This window comes from Rhea americana, unplaced genomic scaffold, assembly GCF_003343005.1.
Source record: "Rhea americana isolate MKP2758 unplaced genomic scaffold, rheAme1 scaffold_46, whole genome shotgun sequence".
Taxonomy (NCBI): Eukaryota; Metazoa; Chordata; class Aves; order Rheiformes; family Rheidae; genus Rhea; species Rhea americana.
This window is the reverse complement of record NW_028186601.1, coordinates 3,734,906-3,761,168: the sequence shown is the minus strand read 5'-3', so window position 1 is coordinate 3,761,168 and position 26,263 is coordinate 3,734,906. Positions and strand designations below refer to the sequence as shown.

Genomic DNA, 26,263 nt, shown 5'->3' with positions numbered 1-26,263 from the left:
TTTTTAAGAAATACTGTCAGATTTATGAGGATCATTGTCCTGGGTTTCTGTGTCAGAGAATCGAGAAGTGAAAGCAATGGTATTGCATTTTCAGGATGCCAAATATGTGCACTTTGATCTGGTGGTACAGCATGCCTCAGGGAGTAAGTTGAATCTTGATTTCTTTAGTCAGTCATCCACTATCAGGTACCAGTGCCCTGATTAGGCAGGCTGGAAAACAGGGAACAAACATATCATGGGTTGGATATGGAAACATTTGTGAGGAGGCTGTTGGCATCCTCTGTGCTCATTTTATGGTAATATTTTTGTGCTAGTAGATCCCTTTAATGCATACAGAAGCAATAATAAGTACCTCCATGTAGTAAATGATTATACGTGCATTGGTGAATTTTGGAAATGTTTCTCCCCTCCAGATTTAACACTTTGTTGCAGAGTGGAAAATGAAAACAATATCCGTATATTGAAAGTTGCCCTCTAACAAATGTGAGACCACTTGGTGTGGTTGTCTCTCCTTAACATTCCTCGCATTCTCGGACCCAAACCCACTGTTAGCACTTGTTGCAGTGTTAAAGCGGCTTTGTAGTAGCACCTACTAACGCTCACTCTATCGAGTGACATATGTGGCACTAAACGGCCTTCGTGAGCCGTTTAGTAATAAGCATTTCCTTGTCAGTCATGCCAAAGATATTGACTTGAGTCTAAAGACTATCTAGTTCTTGCTCGCTATAGCTACTGTAATTATGAGTTCTCGTGAAATCTTCCTTTCAGAAATACATGCATTATATTCTCAATCTTTTCTATGTTTTTCATATTTAACCATAAAGAATGGAATTGTCTCTGGCTGTCGCATTGGACAGGAACGCTTTAAAGTCTTCTTTGGGATGGTTGCAAGGTGTGGGGAAGTACGCAGGTTCAGGATCTGGCCTTTGGTGCCATGGTGCACAGCGCTGAGGTATTCAGCCTCACAAGATGCACAGCCGCAAGCTGTGTGGGTATGATCACGCCAAATTTTGGAGGATTAACAAGGATTGTTAAAGTTATTTTTTCAAGGCAACAAAGAAAAGATGCAGGACTTTCCCAAATGAAGCATCTGTTAGCGATCACAGTTTAGATGCCTGTATTCTTGACTTTTGCTAGGTGTTTGTTTATTTCCGTGTACGGTCTCTGAAGAAAAAAAAAAGCAATTAAATGAAATCTTCAGTAATCACAATTTTTAAGTGATAATTAATATTAGGACTTCATTTTACCTTGTCCTGAAACCAGCAGGAGGTGCTGAGCACTCAGATATTTCCTTCAGAGCGGTAGGACTGAAGTATGCTTAGCGTTTCATGCCGCTAAACCCATGTATATAAGATAAATATTTGTTATTGTATTTGACCTTGAAGATGGGACTGGTCTGATAGGGTTAAGGTCAATGAGTGTATTATTTTTAGACAAGATACGGAGGACTTGGATGGCTCTGCTTTATTTTAGTGTGTTAACATCTGGCAGCGCTCTGTGTTCCATATGCTGCTGATTGTCCTGATACATTCATCTTCAGCGATTATCAAAAAGATTTCAGTGCTCTGGAGGTAATCACACATTTGAGAAGACGAATACATGGAGATAAGTGGAGAAGCTGCATGTGGGTTTTTGTCTATAAGAGCAATATTTGGGCAATCTTTGCAAGTACCCTCTTAATTTAGAAAATAAATATTTTAAAATTTGATCTAATTAGCTAATGTCTGTGAGCGCGGTAAGGATGAAAAATGGCATATTAGAGCTCAGTGCCATTATCACAATAGATGCAGAGAGCATTACTCCTTGGAAATTTGGTTGTGCCATTTTTTAGTTCTGAATGCTGCACATTTTTGCTTATTTCTAATGATGATTAGTGAAAAGTTTTTAGATTTATACTCTTTTGCTATGTCTTATTTTTGTTGAAACATTTTGCGGGAGTGGTATGTCGGCATCTAATATGCTATCCAGTCTAGCAAATTTTGAAATCAGTGAGACTAAATATATGTAGGAAGTACTAGGCTATAGTTTTTTTTTCTCAAATTAGGTTACTTTTGTGAATACCTCATTATAAATAGCAGCTGCTGCAGTGAATTTAAATAATTTTGGAACTCTGATTGTGGGCCTAGTTAGCTGGTTTTTCTACAATAACCTGTGACTCCTTTGCTCCTTTGGCTTAAGAATGCAACTCTTTGCATATAAACAAAGATAGTAATACAAATGGCAACAAATTGTCTCAGCTATGAGCAAGGGATTTATTTGGGGGTTGGGTACAGGGAAAGACATGGGGAGTGAAGCTCTGCTGAGGGTTAGACTTCATGAGAGTACTACGGAAGTGATCAAGAAAATAAGAGATGAAAAGAGGAGGGCTTTTTTGTGGTAAGGAGGGGGTAGGAAAACCATAAAGAACATGAAGCAGAAAAGCAAGGAGAGAAAGACCTTGTACTTTTAGCTTGTTTTTTCTGGTGGCTATAAGTTATTATTTTGATTCTGTGCTGCTTTGTCCTTACATGCTAATAGATGCAAGAATGTACCCCAAAGGGAGAAAGACTTAAGTGTTTCATAGAGATTTTCACAGCAAAGAAGGTATTTCCTTTTACAGTACCACCTGCTTTCCTGGAAATCCCCAAAGTGTGGTAAGATGAGAATGAATGGTGAAGAAAAAAGAAAAAAAAAGTGTAAGATGTCTATCAGCCTTGCACTTCTCACCTCTCCTGTGGCTCTTGGCCCAGCCAGCTCTTAGAGACGTTAGAGGCTTTAGGGTGGCCCCATAGCCCCACCATGTTAAAGGGCTTCCTGCAAAGAATAATTCAAATGAGAAAACAGCCACRGGGTTCAAAGACTGGAGAGATGACACTTCGCTTCCCACACCTCTCGTAAGACACTTTCTTTCTACCTACTCTGATAACGAGGAAGGGCACCATGGCATCAGCTCTGGCCATGGCTCTCCCAGTGAACCCTGGGACCACAGTCTGTCCCCACATCACTGTGGGGGACGTCTGGCCGAGATAGACATCAGGAAAGCAGCAGGAAGGCTAAGGTGGCAGTTTGCCACAAAACAGACTTGGAACATAGAGAACAAGCCAAAGTAGCAACGTTGCTACTCAATATTTCTCTCTTAATCGAATATCCATCATTTTAAAGAAAAAAAAAAGCAGCAAATCTCTTAGGGCATATAACATATCCATATCCACTGTTCAGATAAATCTTGTTTTATTTCATCAGGCACAAATTTGTTTAGATCTCAGCAGTGACCATTCTTCCTGTTGCCAATATCTATTAATGATAATTACTTTGAATACTATACTCACTCAATGATAGCATCACATCACGGTGAGGAAGATTGTGATCGTATCTAAACCTATTCTGTTTAACTCTGACACTCCTTCTGTTATAGCAGGGCCCTGATAAGATCATGCCTGTTAGGATCAGACATTAGTTGGAATCAATATTTGAAAATGTGCCTGTTTTTGCTTAATAGCAAAGTTAGTGTGAGGGTCAGAGTGAGATCATTTGTTGGATGAGATTGTACAGCTTCATCTTGTAATGGAAATGTATTCTTTGCTTCAGCTGCTGTGAAAAGTAAAAACAAGGACTCTTTGAAAACTGTACTGCTTCGCTCACAATCACTGTATAAGGAAGATACAATCATTACTATGATACCGAACATCTGTACTGCTGCAGCATGTTGAGGTTCTCRTCAGGAACTGGTGCTCCTTTGTGCTAGACTCTGTCTGAACCTGATACTAAAAAGACAGCTGTTGGCCTCAGCTAGTTGGGGCTCTGGTTTTAGACCAGACGTGGATACAATGGTGACAAGCAAGTGTGGGAGGCAAAAGCTAAAACTGAGATAATTAAGATTAGTATAATAAACAACAGTTACATCACACTAAAGCAGGAGACGTGAGCTTTATAGAGATAGTGAATGAAAAATGCAGTGACTTTGCAGATGTTTTCGGGGAATTCTTCCTATGTGCATTAATCTAGTTGAAGAAAATACAAATAAACTGGAGGCATTTATTTAGACAGGAATTTTGAAGCTCGTCAGCTGATAAAGAAAAATATAATTTAGATCAGTGATGGTGAACCTTTTTAGTGACTAGTGCCAAATTTATTTTTAAAAGCTCAGAAGCTCATGTGCTGCCAACACAAATCTCTCAGTGCCAAACCTAGCACCAGTGCCAACAGTTTACCATTACTGGTGGAGATGAACAGTCAGAAAACACTAAGCAGCATAATGCTGTTTCGCTGAAAAATATGGTTACTGTTATTTGTAGAGCCTTTCAGTTTTCGGTCAAAGAGACCAAAACAGTGCCCTGGGGGTATTTCTGTAGGATGCAGCAGGGCTGCAGTGTCAGTTTCTCTTTCCTCACAAACATTAATTTTTACTGTCTTTCAAAAAATGCAGTCTAGCAAAATAAATTGAGAAATAAAAAGTACATAGAGGTAGAACCCATTGGTTCGATCATTTGACTACAGAATATGGATGACACTAGTTCTTCAACTCAAATTGGCCTTGAAGAGACTCATACATAGCTTTTCCCATCCCGAGTACCTTGACCCCTAGACTGTTTTGGAAAGGATGATTCCGCAAGACATTTAAATAATCTGTTACTCATTTTAGTGTAGATTAAAAATTAATCTGGAAATTTACATTTTTTATGAAAGGATTCTTGTTTGCATGCACAGCTCTTCATTTAGATGATTGCTAATTGCACATTGAACGATGTGCTAAGACCTAGATTCTGTTTACTGATCATTTCAATTTCAGTAATACCACTCATCACCTCTTCTTTGTGGTCTGACTTGGATAACACAGTTCACAATTTGAGTCCAGCTCCTCACATTTCACACACCGGTCACTAAAATGATGGCACTGTTTTCTGAAAGAGATTAAAGATTAAAGTATGCATGAAACACAGTAGCAATAATTTTTAGACTGTAATTTCTAATTTGGAATGAAATAAATATGCTGGTGTGTTCCCTTATATATGTGTGTGTGTGTGTGTGTTTGTGTGTGTGTGTGTGTGTGTGTGTGTGTGTGTGTGTGTGTGTGTGTGTGTGTATATATATATATCAGTCACACAGACATATAAATATGCATATACAGGTATATGTGTGTATGTGTGTTCATACAATATATATATAATACATACATATATATATATATATATATGACATTACGAGTATCACATATGTGCCAACTGGTACTTATGAAGAGATTTAACTGTCACTTATGCTTCTTTAAATGCAAAAGTGAGTGAAATGACAAATAAATAAAAAGTGTGATCATTGCAACAGTTTTAACAGTAACATAATGACTTAATTCACTAGCACCATATTGCCTCTCAATGACATTGCTTACTTTTTAATATCATTGTATATGAAAAGAAAAACACTGTAAATTGAAACTAAAAGAAAAAACCCCAAATATATCTCATCAAAGCTGACTTATACAGATGAAATTCTTTCCTTTTAATATGTGGATAAGGATATTTGAACAGTATTTTGCCCATGAAAGTGAAGTTTACTTGAACAACACATATTTTTAGGTATAGTTTGAATAATGAAGTTGCAGATTTCATTTTGCTTTTTATTCCAGTTTTAACAAAGAGCAGGAGGAGTAGAGGCATTTCTAAATTATTCCTGAAAAATATGGGATAAAAATTATCTTTGAGTGAAATATGTCAAGGTTTTAGATGTCTGTGTCACTGCACAGGGTAGAATTTTTAAAAGACCCATTTATCTTAATTTAACATTTAACTGCTGTAAAAATATTTCAGTGATTTGGAGCATCCCAAAAACGTTCATTTATGATCCTGACAATAGATAGATCCGTAATTAAACCAATATTATTTACAACAAAAATAGGTAGTTTTCCTTATAAGCATTCCCACAATGTGCCCTTCATTAGATTAGTGATACAATTTGTCCATTTATATCACTGAAAAACAATATACTAGTAGAATTTTGAAGCTGTAATCTTTAAATGTTGATTTCTTAAGAATGTATACCTTTTGAATAACTCTCATACTCATTATTTCTTTCTTTGTTTTCTTATTTCTGAAGCATGGAATAGTTTCAAATTCATTATATTTCAACAATTTTCATGTGCCCTTTTTTATTTCAAAAATATTTGTCCTGTATTTTTGCCCAAAATACGTCATGTGTATGCCAGGCCAAAATATTCTAAGTACTCAAGTGGGACAAAACAGGAGGCTCTTGCTTTCCTGTTCTGAAATCACAAGGAGTCTAAATTTGGGCACATTGTAGAGTAGATCTAGTGCCTTAGCACTTTTTCTGCCTTACTGTCAGATATACATACAAGAATGTCATTCAGACAGTTGGACATAGCTGAAGAAATAAGGTGTTTTTGCCATGGCTATCCCTTTTTCCTCCATGAGTGAAGAATACTGAGCCATAATTTTACCTTTATGATAACAAACTATTCCACTTCCACTTCCTCTCCTCTTCATTGGCCAGCATTTTTGCATTATATTTAAGACCTGGTAAACTTGTGCCTCAGCAGTCAGAACTTCACTTTCAACCTGGATCTGAAACAGTTTGATAGAAAAACAATAAGGGAAGATTAAAGAAAAGTGTACCTGGATAAATGATGTAGAATAGTGTTTATGAATAGCTCTTGGAATTCCAGGAGTTTATTTGATTTGACTTTATTTATTTATTTATTTATTTGGTTTGTACTCTTTGCCCTATGGAGCTTTTGGTATCCAAGCTAGCTTATTAAATGTCATAAAACAGATGATCATGCTGTTGTTATTGTGACATCTGAATTAAGGTTGCAGAAGTACAATAATAATAAGTCTTTGCTTGAAAGAATTTACAGGCCAAAGAACAAACACAGGCAAAGAATGAGAGAAGGAGTATAATGTGATCATTTTTTTAAGTGGGAGATCACACACACAAAGATTAATGGAGTAGCTTGACAGCACTCTGGATGTCTCAGATTTCCTACAGGTTAGACCAGTGCCTGTGTTACAAGATTATCCCTCTGAGTGATTAGCAGACACTCAGAGTGTTGCACATTAGTGACCTGTGAGATAGACAACATTTTATGAACTCATGTAAAAATTGTGAATTAAAAGTAAGCTTGTAGGAATCAGTCTATTTGCAAACAATTAATGACAGAAAGAATGACTAAACTTCTAATGAATATTTTCTGCAGCTAGTAATTGTAAAGAAAATGTAAAAACAAAGCAATGCTCCTTTGAATGCAATGAAAAATGAAAATGGAAAAAAATATGGACAAAAATAAGTGAACTCTTGTAGAAGTTCAGTCAGCGGCTACTGTGCAACGCATTCCTATCATTTTGTAACTGATGGGTTAAAATTAAAACATAAAGATATTTTAAAAAATCCAGATTGGCAAATAGAGGGATCCTGTATCGTGCAAGGGCATGATGAAACCAACTGATAGCACGCTGGTGAACATAGTCTGGATTATGTCTTTGAAAAAGAGAAAAAGCTTGATGATGGTCTAGCCGCACTGTGCTTCCAATAGGCCAGTCAGTCAAATGCAAATACAGTCTATAATAAAAAGAGCTGGTTGACATAGTAATTGGGAAATGAATGTTATTTGTAGCTCCATATTTCTGTCTTTAGGAGTCTAAGAACTAGGAGGTTGGTATTGATAAGAGGGTTTGTGTATAAATCCTTTGTAATGAGGCTGTGCCTCTTCAGTCATTTGTATTAATTTTAACTTTAGATATGAACATCATTTTGTGAAAGGGATGACAACTAAAATAACTAATTTCACAAATGTCATACAAAAAATTCTCACGTTTTAGAAAAAAAATCCCTATTTTCTTTTTTTGTGGCAGGATGACGTAGGGGCTTTATATAGGAAGCAGCCTTCAGGTCATGACATGCACTGCAGATTATAGCTGTATTTGTGCGGATACTGGTAAGGATGAGTCCTAGTTTGGGTGAAGGAAACTATAACGTAGGAGAACTACTATCTGCAGTGCGCAAGGGGTACAAATATCCTTACTGTCCTTAATTCAGATGAAAAACATGCTTTCCAGATGCCTTAGGCTCTGTGTAAACTCAAATCAGTGATATTTTCCCCCAAAATTATATAATTTGTTCACTTTTTTAATTGACATATTTGGGTGATTAATAAACATTTGGCAGCTTCTGTTGGTCCGTATTGTCTTCGAGATTCTCATTTTTGACATCTTGTTCACATTGTTAACTTCTGAATATTTCTGTCAGAGAACCTGATAATGTAGAATAATATAGGAGATATTCCAGTACTAAACATTGTAGAAGAGGTAAAACGCTGCCAGTGGTTTTAATTGCCTCCCTTTTGCTACTTGGTRCACAACACAACTCCCCTTTTCCTGCAGCTTTATTTCCATTTACATGGATTTCCTTGACTCTCACCTTTCCCTTTCCCCATCTCGTGATACCTATTCTCTTCCTGTTGCTAAATTTGTTGCTTCTTCATTCTGCCCTCCCAATTTCTTTATTTTTTTCTTCCCATTATCTCAATGGACACACTTCCTTCTCCTTTCTCTAATTTCTCTTGTTCTTACTGGCCTTCAAGATTGTCTTCAGTGCTCAGGACCTTGCCCTTCCCTAATTTCAAGTCCTTCCCAATATACATTCTTTAGAATACATTAAATAGAAATAGCTTTTGGTGCAGATTTTAAGCAAAAAAGAATGAATGGTAATTTTGCAGGAAAGTCTCTGTTCACAGTAGTGCACTCCTTGTCATGGCTAGTTGTAGGGCTGGTTTTGAAAAGGTCTGTGTGCTTTTATCATTATTACCCTGCTAGTTATATAGATGTAATCAACTCTTGTCTTTGGGCACTAGGTGCCCTACGGAGAGCAAGAGGGAATCTCTTGACTCTGCCCCTGTCCAAGTTTAACATTTCACAATTAGTCAGATATGATATGGGATTACTCTGCCATCTTCTGCTTAAGCATCAGACGTGGGTACTACCAGAGGCAAGCTCGCAGGCTTGAGGGGCCAGTGGACTGGTCTTACACAGTAAATCCTATGCTTCCGTGGTATGTTGACAGACCCTTACTTTAAACTGTGCTAGCAGGTACTACTGCAAGAAAACCAAACTGGCTGATGCACTGCTTCTGAGATTTTCCATAAACCCAGCATAAATGATAATGAATAAATAATCTCCTCCTAAATTTCATACTATAACTGAGCTTACCCCAGGCAGGATGTGCCATTGTAGATCAGTATTTGAAATAAGCAAGAATTCCACATTCCTGCTTGTGCAATGTGAGGAAAAGTTTGTCACTCCCCGTGCCATTTATTTCTCTCTAAGGTGTTGAGGTCTTAGGTCTCGTCTTTACATATCTTTGCTCATGCTAAGTCTCTCACACTAGAAGCTAACAAAATTTTTTTGGAGAAAAAAGATAACAGGGAAGACATGCAAAATATTAGTTAAATTAATAAAATAATCCCACTTCCCTGATCTTCTGTGCAGAAAGAAAAGAAGAAATTGAATTGAAAATGCATTAGGTAGTGCCTGATCTAGGAATTAATCTGCTTACTTACACACAGCAGAGATACAAATTCTCTTGAGATAGCTAACTTAGTTTCTGATGTGGTATAATCCATGTTTACACAAGCATACTTAAATTGCACTGAATTGTAAAGAGAAAAGATTCCTATGTAAAATGTAGCAGAGATGGAAAGCAAAATGAGAATTCTTTTTTTTCTATCGTACAGCAGTCTTCTCTTTCTCTATTCAAAGAAGCTCGTTAAAAGAGCTACGTTACCTCTAGACTGAACTGGGAAAAAGGTTCTCATTTTAATTGAATCTCCTTATTAGAGGAGATTTTAGCATTTAGCTACATTTTGGGCTGAGTGAATGATGCTGGAGGAATTTGTAAAGTTATTCTTGTTTCAGTCTCCATGGAAGTAAAGATGCTGGAATCATACTTTCAATCTTTTCTGATTTTATTTTTTAGTAAAATTGATCTGAATAGAGCACTTCATTCCTTTGCAGTTGGATCATCCATTAGTCAGTTTTCTTACTGACAAATGAATGYCCCATTGTCACAGGCTGTCTTCTGTGTGCTAGGAAATTGTATGCTGTTTAAGTCCTCAAGACAAAGATGATCATCTCATCACTTGTGGTTATCTAGAAATTTGTAGGTAATGTTTACCTGAGACTGAATGTATCAGCCATCTTTCCTTCATTTTATAATTGCAAATGAATTTAAGGAGTATTTGAATTTTGAAAGGTTTTAGAAATAGAGACCCATAGTGAATCCCAAAAGAGTTTTGCAGGTTTCTAGATATAAGAAAATACCCCAGAGAAAAAGAATATAGATCATTAGAGAACAATTATTCAACAAACTTCTCAGAAGTATTAAGTTTGGTCATAACTACTGTGTCTGTGATCAATAGAGAGCTGAGCTAACAGTACCCTTAATAGCAAGTCTAAATGCGTGGAAACAGKACAGGCAGGCCTGAAAGGTGGAATTAAAAAGGACCAGATGTTTGTTAGGTCCTGGACACCCTCTTCCGTTGTGTGTTGTCATTAGTTCATAACAGAAGTAGAAGAGCTCCTTGAACACATTGGAGAACAAAASTATGATCTGAARATTCAATCAGGAAGCTTGGTATTGCTTTTCAAGCTGTGGTTAAGTAGCCTTGACCAAAGTATTTAAAAACCAGAATGCAGGAGAAAAATCTGATAATAGATGGGACTTTAGCTGACCCAGGCACAGGTTCGTTGCCCTCTACTGTCCAGGAGAAGAGGCTAGAAGATAATAAGGAATGCTTCTGGCTTTATGATATAGGAATCTAAATAATTTTCTTAAATTTTGCCATTAAATTTGCCATTTTCTTAAATTTCATTTCTATTTTAAATTTAAAGCAAAATATGTATCCAACAGCAGCCAAATTAATAAAAAAAAGAGCGAGGCAAAAGACTGTGGCTAGTGATATTTCTGATATTTATTTCCAAAGGTATGGAAGCTTCTAAGCCTTGCAACCTTTTTAAGCACATCAGTGAATGAATCAAGATTCATTCAATATTAATTGAGTATAATTACACATAAAAATGTTTAGGCTTTGTAAACGTTAAGACTTTTAATGCAGCAACAACTTAGTAAAACATGTCTCTTATTGTATCTAGGGGTTTTAAATAAATAATAAAATAAAAAGTAATAAATAGTGCTATAATAAAATAGTAAAATTAGTAAAATTATAGTAAATAGTGCTATAATAAAATACTTGCTCACAAGAATATAGTATAAAGTGAGACACTACCAAGATAACTTTCCTATGAAAGTTATATTATATAACATTATATGTTGTTATTACATAATAATATGTGTATAATATGTATATTATTACATTATATGGATCCAACGTTTAGTATTTTTGAATTTATTCTTTTTTTTAGTTCCTCATGTTTTTCATAGTTTCCTATATATTTATTTTTCATCTTAAAAATAAAGAAAAAGAAAAAAAAGTTTGGAATTTAGGGCTTTTATAACAATGACATTCTCCCTCTGGAGACTTCCTGTCTCCCCTCATAAAATGTAATGCCGGAGGTGGTACTTGGTTTTGTGCACTGAACACTATTTCCCTTGTCAGAAACAATTTTCAGTCCTTAGCCTCTTTATGTTTTCTTAATAACTTACTGTTATTTTAGAAAATGATCACATTCTTTCATAAGTTAATAAAAAATATTCTTGAGATATATTTATTTTACCAGCAATTTCACATTGTAGCAAGAAAAGACAAGTGGGAGCTGAAGCCCACAAAGAGATTTTCTGAGGAAGTTGCGAATGCTTTGAACACTGTGGAACCAGAATAGAAGAAGAGGTACCATCAACATAGTAGTGATAGATATTTGTTTTTCATTAAACCTTCCACATTGCATTAGACCAACTTCTTCATAAATACTTTTTTAGGTGTTTTAATATTAGTTATCCATTAAGATGCACTTCAGCAGTGGTAAGTGCTATAGCAGCTGTATTTATGGCTGGAGGGTTTCTTTTTCTTTCCTAAGGTGGAGAGGTGGAAGTTTAAGACAGAGGAATGAGGTCAAATCTCAATCTTCTGTCTTTCAGTGTAGCAATATCTCAGCATAGCAGTTTCTCAGGGAAAATAAATGTGGGGTTTTTCTCAGTTTGTAGGTGTTCCTTGTATTTCTGTGATCTTTTTCATTACTATGAATTCCCCACTTAGCAGGTGAAGTCAGGAAAGAGAAGAGAAAGGAGCTATAAAAAGCCTGAATTTCCCACCAAATTGGAACCCTTTTTCCTTCTCCCAAWCAACATTTCCTCAATGAAAATCTTTTCAAGTTGCCACACCATCTGGGCTCAGCAAGAGTTAGCAAAATCTGCATAGGCATCTCGTAACAGAGAACCCAAAAATTCTGCCCATCTGACTGAGGGTCCCAAGCATGAAAAAAAATCCCTTTCCTGTAAGTACGGAGGGGGATGTGTGTGAAGGTTGTTTCTGTGCCATAACATGCAGATCTGTTTTTTATTATTATGATATCAAATTGATAATTTTTAGGATTATGAAGCCTGAAATGCTTCATTATATTACAGATATTAGTATTTTGGTAACATCATATTGAATTCTAATAATTGAGAAGCTAGTGTGCACCCAGGCTCAAAAAAAGCTATTCAGCTTAGCTGTGCTGACAAGGAAAACAGAAGCAGCAAGGTAATCAGTAAGAAATATTACATATCTATATGAAGAGAAAAAAAAGTGGGACTTGGTGGCATATTGCAGCTCTATGCACCTGTAAACTTCTATCCTATGGCCAATAGTTCTGAGAAACATCTGTATTAAAATAGTGAAATGCTTGTTTATGCATTTTTTAGAAGAAATGTAATATTAATCATCAGGAATTTTTACACCAAGGCCAAGTTAGGGGAAGGTGTGATACCGTACATTAAAAGACTAATGATCACACAATCGAACTTTTGCTGTCACATACTTAATCACTTAAATCATGATGCATRTTGTACTTTGGATAGTAATTTCAGACTTGAAATGGGCCTGCTCTCTTATTAATGTGGGCTACTGTTTGAAGTGTGGGCCCTTTTCCAGCATAAAAATACAGGAGGGATTAATGGAATAATGGAAGGTTATTATAAGTATTTATATCAGTGGTGGTTTGATGAGTTAGAGAAGTGACACCAACCGTTCTATTCCTAAAATAGCTTCAGTTTGTGGCTTTAACTCCCCACTGAACCACGAGGATTTTAGATTGCACGCCCTGGGACACAGAGGAACCAGAGGTGAGCTCAGAATTGGTTTGACAATCCTTGTACACTTGTAAGCTGTTGAAGCAGGCCACTTGTTCCGACATGCACGGCAGAATGACCTCCGCTGAGAACAATGCGGATTCTGCATTCATGAGATTCAAATCCTCAAACTTAGCGGACAAGACCCCATGAGGCTTGGTGTATTAACGTTGGATGTATTGTTTGGAATAGAATAGTCAAAGTGTAGCGTCAGTCCGGTCGTTGGTGTTACTGGACTTCTTTTTCAGGTATGTTGCTGAACAACCTGATTTTGCAGGTCCTGAAGCGTGTGAGGAGCTGCTGAGCACTAGATAATGTAACTTGAATCACGTCCAGTTTTAACCTTCTTCCAAACGTTTTTCAGGCAATGGGTGAAAGTGTTAGGATATGTATTCAAATAAGCAAAATCTGTTAGCAAGAAAAGGATCCTAGGCTGAAGATGCTGTGGCATTGTTTGAACTCCCCAAAGGTACTGGCTCCAATTTTAGTAGTATGTGCCATGAGAGGCCAGAATACGCACGTTGGAGAAATGGCTTCCTCAGCATAACCTGTGGCAATCCTGACAGAAACCTTTGAGATTTCCTTTTCATGTATATAAGGGAAAAGAATATGAGAACATTGATGGTATGTCCCTTACAGCTGTCAAAGTGTCTGAAAAAAAGATATTTTTTTAATGTATGTATATATAGTRTGTATATTTTTGCACCTTGACAGAACCAAATGTGGGAAGCACTGCAGCATTTGGGGATGCTCTGACCTAGCAGTGTATTTGCCAAGTTCCAGGAGAAAATCAGAAACAGGATTACTTGCAGTTTATGACTGCAGCACTAATGTTGTATAGTGATACTAAAATCATTGGAAATCTGTATCAGTGTTGAATCAAACAGTGTACTAAGTTTTGTTGAAAGAAAGAAATGTAGAGGAAGGAAGTAGAAAATTTTGTATCCAAAGGGAAAAAATACTGCTCCCAGAAGGAAAATATAGTTTGAAGCATGAGAAGGTGAAAATAGGGAAAAAAATGATAAGGTGAATTTTTTTTTTTAACTGTCTAAAACAAAAATTTGATAAACATTTTAAATTAGTCCTCAAAATGCAGGCAGCTTAGCTGTAAAATTCCATCTGATCTCTATTAGGCTTACATGAGATTACAAAAGCCTGCTGATAATAGAGTTAAATTCAATTTCAAAGCACTGCGGTGAGGACACTGAAACTGCAACAAGCCTGTAGTATCATATGGGTGAAAGAAAGGGGATACTCCGAGCATAAAAATAGAGGGTCAAGAGGATGCTGTTTACACAGTAATTGACTTCAAGGCTAATTTTTTGTGATACATTGTTTCCAGAGTTTAGATAAGGTATGAAAATAGAAAATCAATGGTATAATAAAGAAGAATTTCAGGACTCGTTTTTGATGGGTAAGAAGCAGGCCGCAGGATGTCACATACAATTATTGAAGATCTTTGTTTGCCTTGGTTTTATTTGTTTGACTTTTTTGGAGCAAAACTCTGGGTATATGAGGGTTACTTCATTCCTAAAACTGATAAGCTTCCTGCTTTTTTTCCTGAATTTCCTGCTTTTTTTCTTTTCAATTTTGTTTTCATCTTTAAATAAATAAATTTCCGAAGGGTCTGTGTATATGTGTAAAAAGTTAACTATGCAGTAGTTGCAGCAATTGAAAGCCACACYGAGTCAAGTAAGAAGAAGAAATTCTGAAGGGAAATATACTGAGGCTACATGTCAGATGTTTCTCTCTTCTTTTCTCTCCTTCTCTTTTTATGCACACAAACACCATATGCACATGCACATATATTAATATATATAATATATGCAGATATTGATGGAATTCTATGAGTTGAAAGAGAAGGAAGATGTCTTTAAGGATCCATATCTCTCACAGCAGATATATGTTATTATCACTGAAATGTGGCCTTCAGTCTTGAAACAGTTAAAAGAGTTCTACGGCCACAAAAGAAGAGATTTCTTCAGAATTATCTCCCGCCTCACATTTGCTCTTAGGCAAGCAGTTTAAAAAAGCCCAGTGATTGAGCCAGTGATCCAATTTGAAATGCAGAAATGATTAGAGCTGCTTGCCTCATTTCATATCGAAATTCTCTGATTTATGACAGGGCTGCAGCCAAGATCTATCTCCAAAGGGAATTAGTGTGCAAGTTTGCATATTTTTGTTATTTAGGTTTCTGATAGCAGCTGCTAGCTAGAAATACTGAACTGGGAGGTGGTGGTGCRGGGTTTTTTCAGCCATTGGAGCAAAGAAAGATAAGAGCCTTATGCTTAGGACATTTAGACCCCTTGACCATCTCACCATACAGTAATTTTTAAACTTGGATTGCAGTAATACAAGAATCTAGTGGAATGGTTAATTGTAGTTGTGGAGAAAGGAATTACCAAAATTCTGTCTCCATGTTTTAACTAGAGGAATTTTAATGAGGCATAAAACTTCAATCATGCGACTGACCTGTGGGGCAGAGTATAGAACATATAATGAAACAGAAATAGAATTCTGAAAAAAAATTACTACCTTATCTGGAATTTACATGAAGTGTTAACAGGAAATTATGCAGCAGTTATAAATGAAAAATATGGGATTTAATGTACTTATTAATAAAGATTTGTTACATACATGATACCAGTGTCCCAAATCTGCTGTCCGCAGCTGTCCCCAATTTCTTATTTCTCTGTCCTCAAATGCATTTAGTGTCTTATTACTATGGAAGCTAAGGCCAATATCCATTTAACACTAGTTTCTAAGACAAATGGAAGCATCTTTGTGTAGGGGTCAAGGACTGAGGAATTTTCCTTTTCTACAGTATTCAGACACTCATAAAATTTAGAGTTTTTCATTTTGAATTCAGTTAATGTTTTCTTTGGAATTGTAAACCTTCTGTGATGATGAAGAAAGAATGAGCACATGGTAGCTCTTAAAAAAGGGCGAAAAAAATCCCTCTCCACTGAATGAAAGATGAGTAACTGCCGAATTATGCTAGTATTGCACTGAGCAAAGAAATCACACTGTGAAAGTTTATTACCTTAGCTACTATCCGGCTCCATATGGAGTCATTATGGCCTAGAGTCTCAATAGTGCTCCTAAATTGACCTTACCATAATGCAGCTGTGCTTCCAGGTATTAAAACCTCTCTCATATTTCATTGAATATTCCCTAGGGGATCCAAGGTTATTGTAGTAAAAACTTTAAAATTTGATTACTTTGTTCTTTGACAAAGAATTCAGTAAGAAGATCGTACACTCTGCAAAYGGAAACGTGTGAGTTATTTCTTTTAAATTAGTTCTTCTTGCATGCTGTATTTTTTCATTCCCATCCGTGTTATTTAACAGTAACTCTGTTGATGGAGCTTGTCATGTTGGTGTAAGTTACACAATTACCTAATTGACCCACTTTCTCGGTAAAGTCTGCACATATTGTTGACCTTAAAATAACACTGTGCTACGGCACCTCGAACAGCTCTGACGCTGTGCCTGAACTTGCCCTTCCCTCTTGGCATACATTCGGGGTGGAAGTTTGCTTAGCACGTTAGCACGTTTGAAACGACAGTTTAAGCGCTGTGCACCCAGAAGTGAAGAGTTATCAAAAGACGGACATAATATACATGGAGGAAATAAAAATGAAGACGGCTTGCCTTGCGACAAATTCATCCGCTTTCCTGGGATCATTATACAGACAAAGCAGGCAGTTCAGACAGTGAAATTGTTACCTGGAGAGAAGTATACAGTAAGGTCTATTTTTATAGAGACACGTATACATTAAGACAATCTATGCAGCTTTTAATTTTTCAGTTTCCATAATAATAGTGTGGGAAGGTGTATAATGGAGATGATTTGAAGCACAAAGCTTTTTTTTTTTAACAGTAGCAGAAAAATTCTAGCAGAAATATAAAAGAATCAATCTTTGGATGAAGTCCACTTTCTCTGTTCCCAGTAAAATTGAGCAAGCTCTCTTTCCTACTGCCTTCTTTAGTGATTTGATTGCAATGGATTCTGTGCCTGCTGTACTGTAAGTTTTATGATTCTGTGAGAAAAGATGAATGTAGCACTATAAATCTCTCTTCTGAATGCTATTTTAGCTTCTCTAAAGATATTATAATCTAGTCTATCCATGCTATTTGCAGAAGAGCAGGAGATAGAGTTTTTGTTAGCCATAGTGACTGGAGTTTTCAGAGCATGGACTCCATTTGTGGGCCTGAAGCTTCGTATGGGCAATCACTGATGTATGTGTATTTTTCCCATTTCTACTTGTGCATGCAGAAAAAGAGATCTTTATGTGAAAATGCGGTCCATCTTTGCTCAAATAAACGATTATGTTTAGGGTTGTATTAGGCAGCCTAGTGATACTGAGAAAGTGAGGACCAAATATGTCCTTGGCATTGTGTAGCTGGCAGGGGATGAATTTAGCCTTACAGAAGCCCCTAACTCCGCAGAGACAGAATGGATCTTTTTTGAGCATAATGCTRTTATATGAATATAAAACATTTACATGATGAAGCAAAGAAAATAAATTGAAGAATGTATGTCTTTTTCTCAAGAACGTGATGGCTTCTGTCCTCCCTTCCTCTTAGAGTATAAATATTGACATATATAAAAATAATCAGTCTTGCTTTTTTCTTCATTAGATTTTTAAACTATTGCTCATTTCAGTTTAAGCTGTACCATGGCCTATTAAGTCTGAGAATCTCTAGGTATGTAAAAAATACTTCACAAGGTATAATTTTTGAAGAGTATTATTCTAGTGATTTATCATAAAGAATGATCTTCTGAACTGCTCTGATAGCTAGGAAAAGTTAAAATATTAAGTATGCGGTATAGTTAACTTGGATAAGTGCAGCATTAGAGTGGATACACATTAGCAGATATGAGGCATCAGAGGTAAAATCAAAAAGGATTAAATTTGACAGAAGAGCCCCGTTTAATTTCTTCCAACCCCTGTGGTTCTATTGAATAAAATGTACTTTAAATACCTTTCTGGACTGCAGTAACATCTGCTGTTCTTGGAAAACAGTTTTTACCAGAGATAGCTATGTTACTGGGAAATGTTGGCCCATTACGCCTTGCAAGGAGTGAGCTCTGTTCTTGCAATAGTCTTGCTAATTAATTCCCACGAGMCTTGCTGCTGGACTAGCTGTTGTGAGCCCAGCAGTGTGAAGAGGTTGTTTGGGAAAGCCACACGGAGGGATGCAGCAGCAGCAGCAGAGCGCATGTGTGCATGCGCGTGTAATCCCCAACCCCCCTAGGAGAGGGGGAAGGAACTAAACGTTGTCCTAAACAGTCAAATAAAAGCAATATAAGGAAGTTACTTAGTTCTGCARAAACTATGGCTCTTCCAAATTACATACGAGATTCTGTAAATTACATCCAGTCTGGCCAACTGGACAACTTCCTAAAACCTATGGACTTTTCTTAGCAAGTCACTTGAATGTGTTTTATTTTGAGTGTAAGTTTGAAAAAAGAAATCGTTCCTGAATAAGCCGGGCAACTGACTTCTATATAGAGACCTATAGTCCCTGAAGAAAGTTAATTAATAGCAGTGCAATCCAGAGTGCTTCATTCCTGAATTGACTTCAGTGATGGCAGCATCTGAGACAAGCCAGACTTGTGCAAGTTTATATGTGTGTGTATTATATATGTGTATAAGCATGCAAACACACACATATACATACACACATATGCACACATTCATTTTCTAGCAACCCTACTTTCAAACCACTTCCTCAAATAAGAAGGGAAAAACAGTTTTAATTTCACAGAACTGACCAAGAGAGATAATGAAGTACTTTCAAAACTCTTTATGTATGGAAGCCCTAGAGGCAAACCCCAGAGCCTTCTTACTTTTAGCAACCAATTACTGAAAAAAAGAGAAAAAAAAGAAAGAAAAGAAAAAAAAAAGAAAGTTTCCCCAATTATGAAGTACACTAATGCAAACTGCACAGACTCAATTTCACAAAGTATATTGGAAAGGCAGCATTCACGTAATTAATGAGAAAATGCTGCATGTGTTCAGACCTTCTGTTAATTGATTAAATGAGTCTGTGTCTAAATCTGATTATAATCACACTACGGCAATACAATAGAGCGTGCGTGTAACAGGGAAAGCGACTCTCTCTTCCTCCCTCTCTGCCTTTCACTCTCAGACGTGTGTATGTGTCCTCCTCCTCCTCCTCTCCCTCCCCAAACTGTAAGAAAAGGATAAATAYTACTCTAATGGAAAAGGTAGCCAACTCCCCTAAAGGATGCTCTATAGTTCAATCACAATTGCTTGAAGAATTAGTCTTTGCTTAATGTCTCAGTTCCTGTTTAAACCATCACCTGGACATACAACACGTTTTCTGCCGTGCCTCAGTTTGATGCTTATTGTGGTTAACAAGTGCTGGTTAGTTTTCCTGCGGTGTCATAATAAAACACAAAACCTGCCATGTGCTTGTCATTTTTTTTAAGAAGGCCACAGTGTTCCCTAAGGGTTGTGAGAGAAGTTCATCCCATTGAACTGGTCAGCAAGATATCATTAGCTCGTTGTGTACATGAAATCCAGRGGTTAGAGCACCAAGCGTCACAAGCCAGTTTCTTTACCTCCTTGAGCTGATCAGAGGATCAGAGTATCAAGGAAGGATTAGCACTGACTTGGGATTTGTGTGATTGGTTAATTTATTGCGGCGATGGCAGGCCTTTCATCTATGGCAACATTTAATCAGCACGGCCATGGAGGCTATTACGGGTTAGCTCTTTTCTCAAGTCAGCCAGGGCTGCACCATCAGCCCTATCACAATTCCCCTGAAATTTCCAAATTATCTGGAACAGGCTTTAGCCTCACAGTAATAAAAATTAGAAGAGATTCCTGATAGCACTGGTGGAAAAGGCTTTCACTTGCACAGGGCAAATTATAAATAGTATGAACGTGCACTTTAAAAAAAAAAATTCTCCACCTCTTAAGAGATGTGCAGGACTTATCACCCCTGCTCTGATCCAAATCCTCGTGGTTGAAAATTTATATTAGATTTTATCAGTGAGGCCTAAGTCTAGAAAAATCAATGAAGGTTATCTTTTATGTTGCAGGAACTTGTGGAAATATTGATTTTCATTTTATAGTGAATTTGGAGCATGAGTTGGTAATCACTGCTGAGCTGACTACAATGTTTGCCTACTGTATCTTTTACTGAGTTTTGCTCAAGTATTTAAGATAGTATATTCCTGTTGATTTAGCATGTAGTTTGAAGTCACATGTTTCTTAATACAAATTTGTGCATCTGTTGCTATAAAATGTAATCCTTAGGTGCAATAGTGATTAGCTAGTGTCTRTTGAATGATTTTTGTATTTAATAGTGGTGTTCGGAATAGGAAAGAGGCAGATTTCAAGATCCTGCACAGGTATTTTGCCTCTCCTTTTTCCCCATTACTCACTAAAGCATACAAGGTAGAGTGAAAAATAAGGTGAAACATGCTAAAAGAGAAAATACCCATGTATAAAAGGAGTTAGGAATCTGAAAAACTGCTAATATAAATTACAGTTATTCAATCTATTAAGTATTAAATCCTTCATAACTAATGAAAGCTAGAAAAACTTATATTGCTAAAAGCATGACCACAGTTAAATGAGTCTAGATTCTTCATCTTAGCTCTTAGAAATGATTTAACTAAGTAAAGCAATGATTCAGAGTGTTTTAGAGCTTTTCTTACACTGTGACCTTATTCACTCTCTATGGTTTTTATTTATAAAGACTGTATCCACTTTCTGTGTCATTTCTGCTGATGGTGTCTGCATGACTGATTTTAAAATGGGTGAATTCTTCATAAAGGCATATGAAAATTCAAAGAAATCTGTTCTTGACAAATTTATATCCTTTTGTTTTGATTTTAGGTAGCATATATGTGATTGAATTCTTACAGAACAGATACTGGAAAATGATTTTTAGTATCATCTTCTTCACATAATCTAACTCTTTGGGAAGTAAAATGAAACTTTRTGACTTTAATGAGGTAAAACCTAACTGATTATGAGAGTTTAAAACAGGGATACCCTCAGATAACTTTTAGCAATTGAAGCACCTATCATTGAGAGTAACAGGAAAAACAGAATTATGGTTACTTTAAAACAGAATACATTTGGGGCTGTGGACTCTGCTGATTCCTTCCTTCCCGAGTCCTTGGTAAGGGCTTATTCCCCGAGTGCAGCAAACATGATGGCTGTGAGCACTGTGCCTAGGGGACTCATTTCTTCTTCCAGCTACTCAAATTAGGAATAAGGAATTAAAGGAATTAAATAAGGAATTAAACCTAGAACTCTATTGGGATGTTCAAATACATTTAGTGGAAACACTGGTGCAAGGAAATAATATTCCTCTGGGGGAAAAATAGTGAAGCTATTTGCAAAGCAYGTGTCCTCAAATACACTTGAAGAACATGTTGCTGCAGGTTTTCCTGAGCACAGTCTCTGGCTACATGATCCTTCATAACGGAGGCAGACTCRCACGAAATACCGTGTATGAACTTCACTGCTGCATCACCTCCAGGGCTGTCAGCCAGAGCACCTGCAGCTCGGTGCCCGGGAGCTTTCAAGGCTGCACAGATATAAAATAACTCTGAAGCTAGTTCCCAAAGTTAACTCTGTGGCACTGATTTTATTTACATTTTTTTGGCATCTGTCCTCGAGTTAATTATGCTTCTAAAGCTGCCATTATTTTAGTGTTACAACTTCTACTGTTCTTCATTATAGTTGATATGTCTTTTTCCTGTTTCCTTCCAATTTCCACCGATCACAATCCATTCATATGTTATTGGGGATTTATAGAAGGGAAAAATGGTAAATGGTTAATTGATTTAAGTGGGAGCAGGATTGTGTCCATGTAATGTTTTTCCATGAGATGATTAAGCAGATTGGTGTTTCACCTGAAAATCACTTTCAAGAAAGAAGAAATGTGAAAGATTGAATTCTTTACTGTTTGGGCACAGCATTTGCGTGAACTACAAATATTAATGTGTGTGTATATATACAGATAGATAGATATATATAGATATAGATAAAAGGAATTAAGAGAGGTTTTACCCTCTCTAATGTAACTTTTAAAAGATGCAGTGAAATACAATACGTGTTTGCAGTCCAAACCATGTAGTCCTTGAGCTTTGCTCCATAGAAACTCCTTCTGACTTCTCTGGTAATTTGAGCTGAAATAATGCTGGAATAAACACTTCAAGAGTCAGCTGTAAAGCGTGGGGGTGGGGAAAAGCATCATAAATTAACATACAAAATGAAATCAATAATATCATAAAATCTTTGACAATGTAGAAAGCACAGTGAAAAGATGACCTACAAAGATTGGGTTAAATTCTGCTATCTGAACCACAGGTGCAATTCCTTTTGACGTCAATGGGAATAGCGGCTGTGTTTCTAAGAGTAAAATATGACCCCTCGTCTATTTGCTTGTCTATTACAGAACTAAAGATGAGTGTGCATAACTGAACAGATAGGCCTGGACAGATTTGATTGCCTTTGTTAATTGTTAGTCTTGAACCTGGCATTTGCATGAAATTACACTGAATATTTTATGTTGCACATTTTAAGCCAGTGTTGAGTTTAAAGAAAACAATTAAAAGCTAGCAACACATTTAGCCAGAATTTGGAATATTTTACAGCATTCTCTATTTTATTATCATTATTGTCCTAAAGGTCAAGGAGTGTTTTGGGGGGGTCTTTTTCCCAACATCAAATCATACTTTGCAAAATCTTTTGTTCTTAATAGTTTACCAAAGTTGGAAAGACCAATTTTTTCATTACTGAATTCAGTATGTTTCTATAGAGTTTTCTTTGAGCTGCCTGTAGATTCCAGCAGTACACCTTTCATACGGTTGTTCTCTGCTGCCATTAGTTACACACCAGTGAGAGACCGCAAAGCGATTACATACAAAAATCCCAGCCTCTACTACTTTTAAACATGAATCTTGTTTAATTCATATTTCCAGCATTATAATTTCCAGTTTTAGGTCTGGCTCTTTGTTATAGCTTTGCCATAAGTTTTGATTGTTAGGATTTAGAAAACATTTTAGATTAAGGCTGAAGAAACGGAAAGATTTACAGTCAGATGATGATTTCTATGTGCCGGTTTCCTGAGGTTTTGTCAGCAATTTATAGTTACAGGACAGAATCTGTCCCCAAGGATGGTGTCACCATTATAAAYCCTGTGTGCAGATCTTGATGCCCTTTTCCCTCTGGATTTTTTGAGAAACCCAGTTACCTGCCAGGAGCCCCCTGGCTCTTGCTGTGCCTGCTCGAGGAGGTCAGATACCTACAGAAGGGCTGGGCATCTCTGGGCAGAGGTCCCCCACGTCTCTAAAGGTTCTTAGAAGAAGGTAGCATCTGACCCTCCCTGGTTTGCCCCCCAAAAGACAATTCCCTGTAATTGACCTGGACACATACACCACATCATAAGAAAAATCTTTTCCTTGCAAAATAATTGTATATAGCTATAACATAGCCAGAAGACTTAGAATCCATATCTACCTTGTAGGAGGTATAGAATCTTCAGGTGGATTAGTGAAAAATGCAAACAGGACATTTTAAGGTAAAATATGGGGGAGGGAGGGGCTAAAAGGTCAAGAAAAAAGACTAAAAAATCTGTCAGTGTGACAGCGTTATTTTTTACATCTATTATTTGGAATAAAACAGTGGAAAACTATGACTGCTGTACATTCCTAGAGATGGTGAAGAATTGCTTATACATGTAGTATGTTGACTAGCCAATATATTTCTAGATTATTTTGGACATATTCCTGGGAAATAAGCCAACACTGATAAATAGGCTTGATGTTTGGAAAGCCTCAAGGATGGATCTAATGATCATAGTACTATTAAATGTGAAATTTAACACTAGAAACTGTAGTGCATTTGATGATACAAAAAAGATTTTGAATTAAAATGTAGAAGATGAGAATTTTGCTTGGGAAAATATTTACAGAAAGAGGAGTATTTCAGAAGTTGGAAAAGTATAACTGGAAGGTATTCGGAGTCAGAGGAACCCATTCAAATCGTTCTCCTTGTGAATATTTTCTTACATATATGTATGCCAGAACCAGCCATATATGTGTTATGCACCTCACTGATCCTGTTCCAAAAAGCTCAAGCTAGTTGGAGTCATTATATCAACTTTTAAGAAATTTTGCGTCAGGCCAGACCTGTATTTTTTTGCCTGGTACCGGTAGTCAGTATATGTACTGCGCAGACAAAGTTTGTGAGCTTTTTTGAAACATAGGTGTTTATTAAGAATAAGAACAAAAAATCCCATAAAGTTATGTTGTTCACTTATGTTGTTCATTTTCTGTGAGTGAGAATAACTTCTAACACCAGGCACTGACATTCACATTTGTAACAAAGAATCCAATTTCTTTTTTACACCAAWTAATTTCACAAAGTTTTAAGTACATCTAGGCAAACTTTAAAAGCTCACTTTGAAAAAACAGTATTGTAATATTGATATTTCACTAATTTTTAAGATACTCAATAATTGAAAATAGCATCTTTAATCTGATATACTGGAAGTTTAATAAAGTTAATAGTCAAGTTAAGACTGCCATCTTTTCAAGATCTGGAGATAATTTACGCACTACTTATTCCCTTGAAGTTATAAGGGCTCAGTTACCTGTAAATTTTGCTTTTATAAAGAAAGCATATTATTTATTAACTTGATCATGTTACATATATGTATACGTATATGTTATACACAAAATGTCCAGATAATGGCCTTTTAATGCCTGTCTGTGATGATGAATTCACCAAAATGAATACCAAACTATTGGTTCAGTATTTCTCATTCAGTAAGAATCAATTGCTATCGTGCATATTTGTCTTAACTGACATGCTTAGGAATGCCCTAAAGAGTCTAATTCTGCTTAATACTGAAGAGTCTCTCATAATTACATGGTAGGCACGAAGTGAAGGAATCGATAGAATTGATGACCATAGCCAAGTCCTGCTTCCTTTCCTTTAAATACCGAAGAATTTCCATRGCTTCATTTTTTTCAGTCAAAAGATCTGTGGAAGGCTTGATGACTGCAGAGAAATCCTCTTAGTCGTGACACTGCCACGTAGATGTTACGATGAAAATGCCTGAAATATTTAGTTAGTCACAAGGATGAATTTGATTGTAAAATCATCTGCCAGTCTTTGGTGCCCTGCTTTAGAAAGTCTGTTTTCTCATTTGTCTGAATTTTCTTGCATTTAAGAGAGGTTTCAAGTCAAATATCTGTCCTTTAATTTTCAAAGCAGTGTGATTTTTATACAGTTTTGTTAAATTCTCAGGCAGGCTTCTGTACAGTACTTCTTAAGAAATGGAACTGTTAAAAAAGTGCTTTAAAAGAAGCCAGTTTATAATGTGCTGAAGAGAAAAAATTCCTCCGACAAATGCATGATATTTACAGTCAAATCGCTTTGCAGCTAGAAGGAAAAAGCCGTAGTGTTTGTTAGAAAGCATCCCATTCCTGTTGTCAAGGTTTTAATCAAAATCACAGGCCCTGTGAAGTGATTTTGTGGCATTTTGTGTCCTGTGTTTTATTAGTTGCTTTTTGAACCATCATCTCAGTAATGAGCTGGTGACAAAACTCGGCCGTACGTACGAAACCACCACCTCGCCCAGTCCTTTTGGTCTCAAATAGGATAACCGGAGCATAACTACTGCAGAGCCGTACAATTATGAATTTCTTGAGGGGGGGAAAAGGAAAGATAAGTGCACGGAAGTCAGCTACCACCGGCGCATGGGTGGTTGCAGCATGCGAAGGGTTAACAAGATTTTCATTTTAGATAGTTGCTGTAGTAACAATCAGGGAGCTCAGGCTGTATCTTTCCTATTTGTGGGGAATGTTTAGATTTACAGAGTAGCTCAGCTTATTATATATCTGCCTTGATTGCCGGATAAGGTTCGTTGATTAAAAACAGAATAAGATGCATTTTTATAATACTGTGGGAACTGCTGTCTCCCACCGCGGCCCCA

The 26,263-nt window shown here is 36.6% G+C and overlaps 1 protein-coding gene across 2 annotated transcripts in view; it reads left to right on the top strand.

The window, feature by feature from the left end:
* The window catches only part of ZFPM2 (zinc finger protein, FOG family member 2), a 313,640-nt gene that overhangs the window by 168,596 nt on the left and 118,781 nt on the right, over window positions 1–26,263 (top strand). The window lies entirely within an intron of this gene.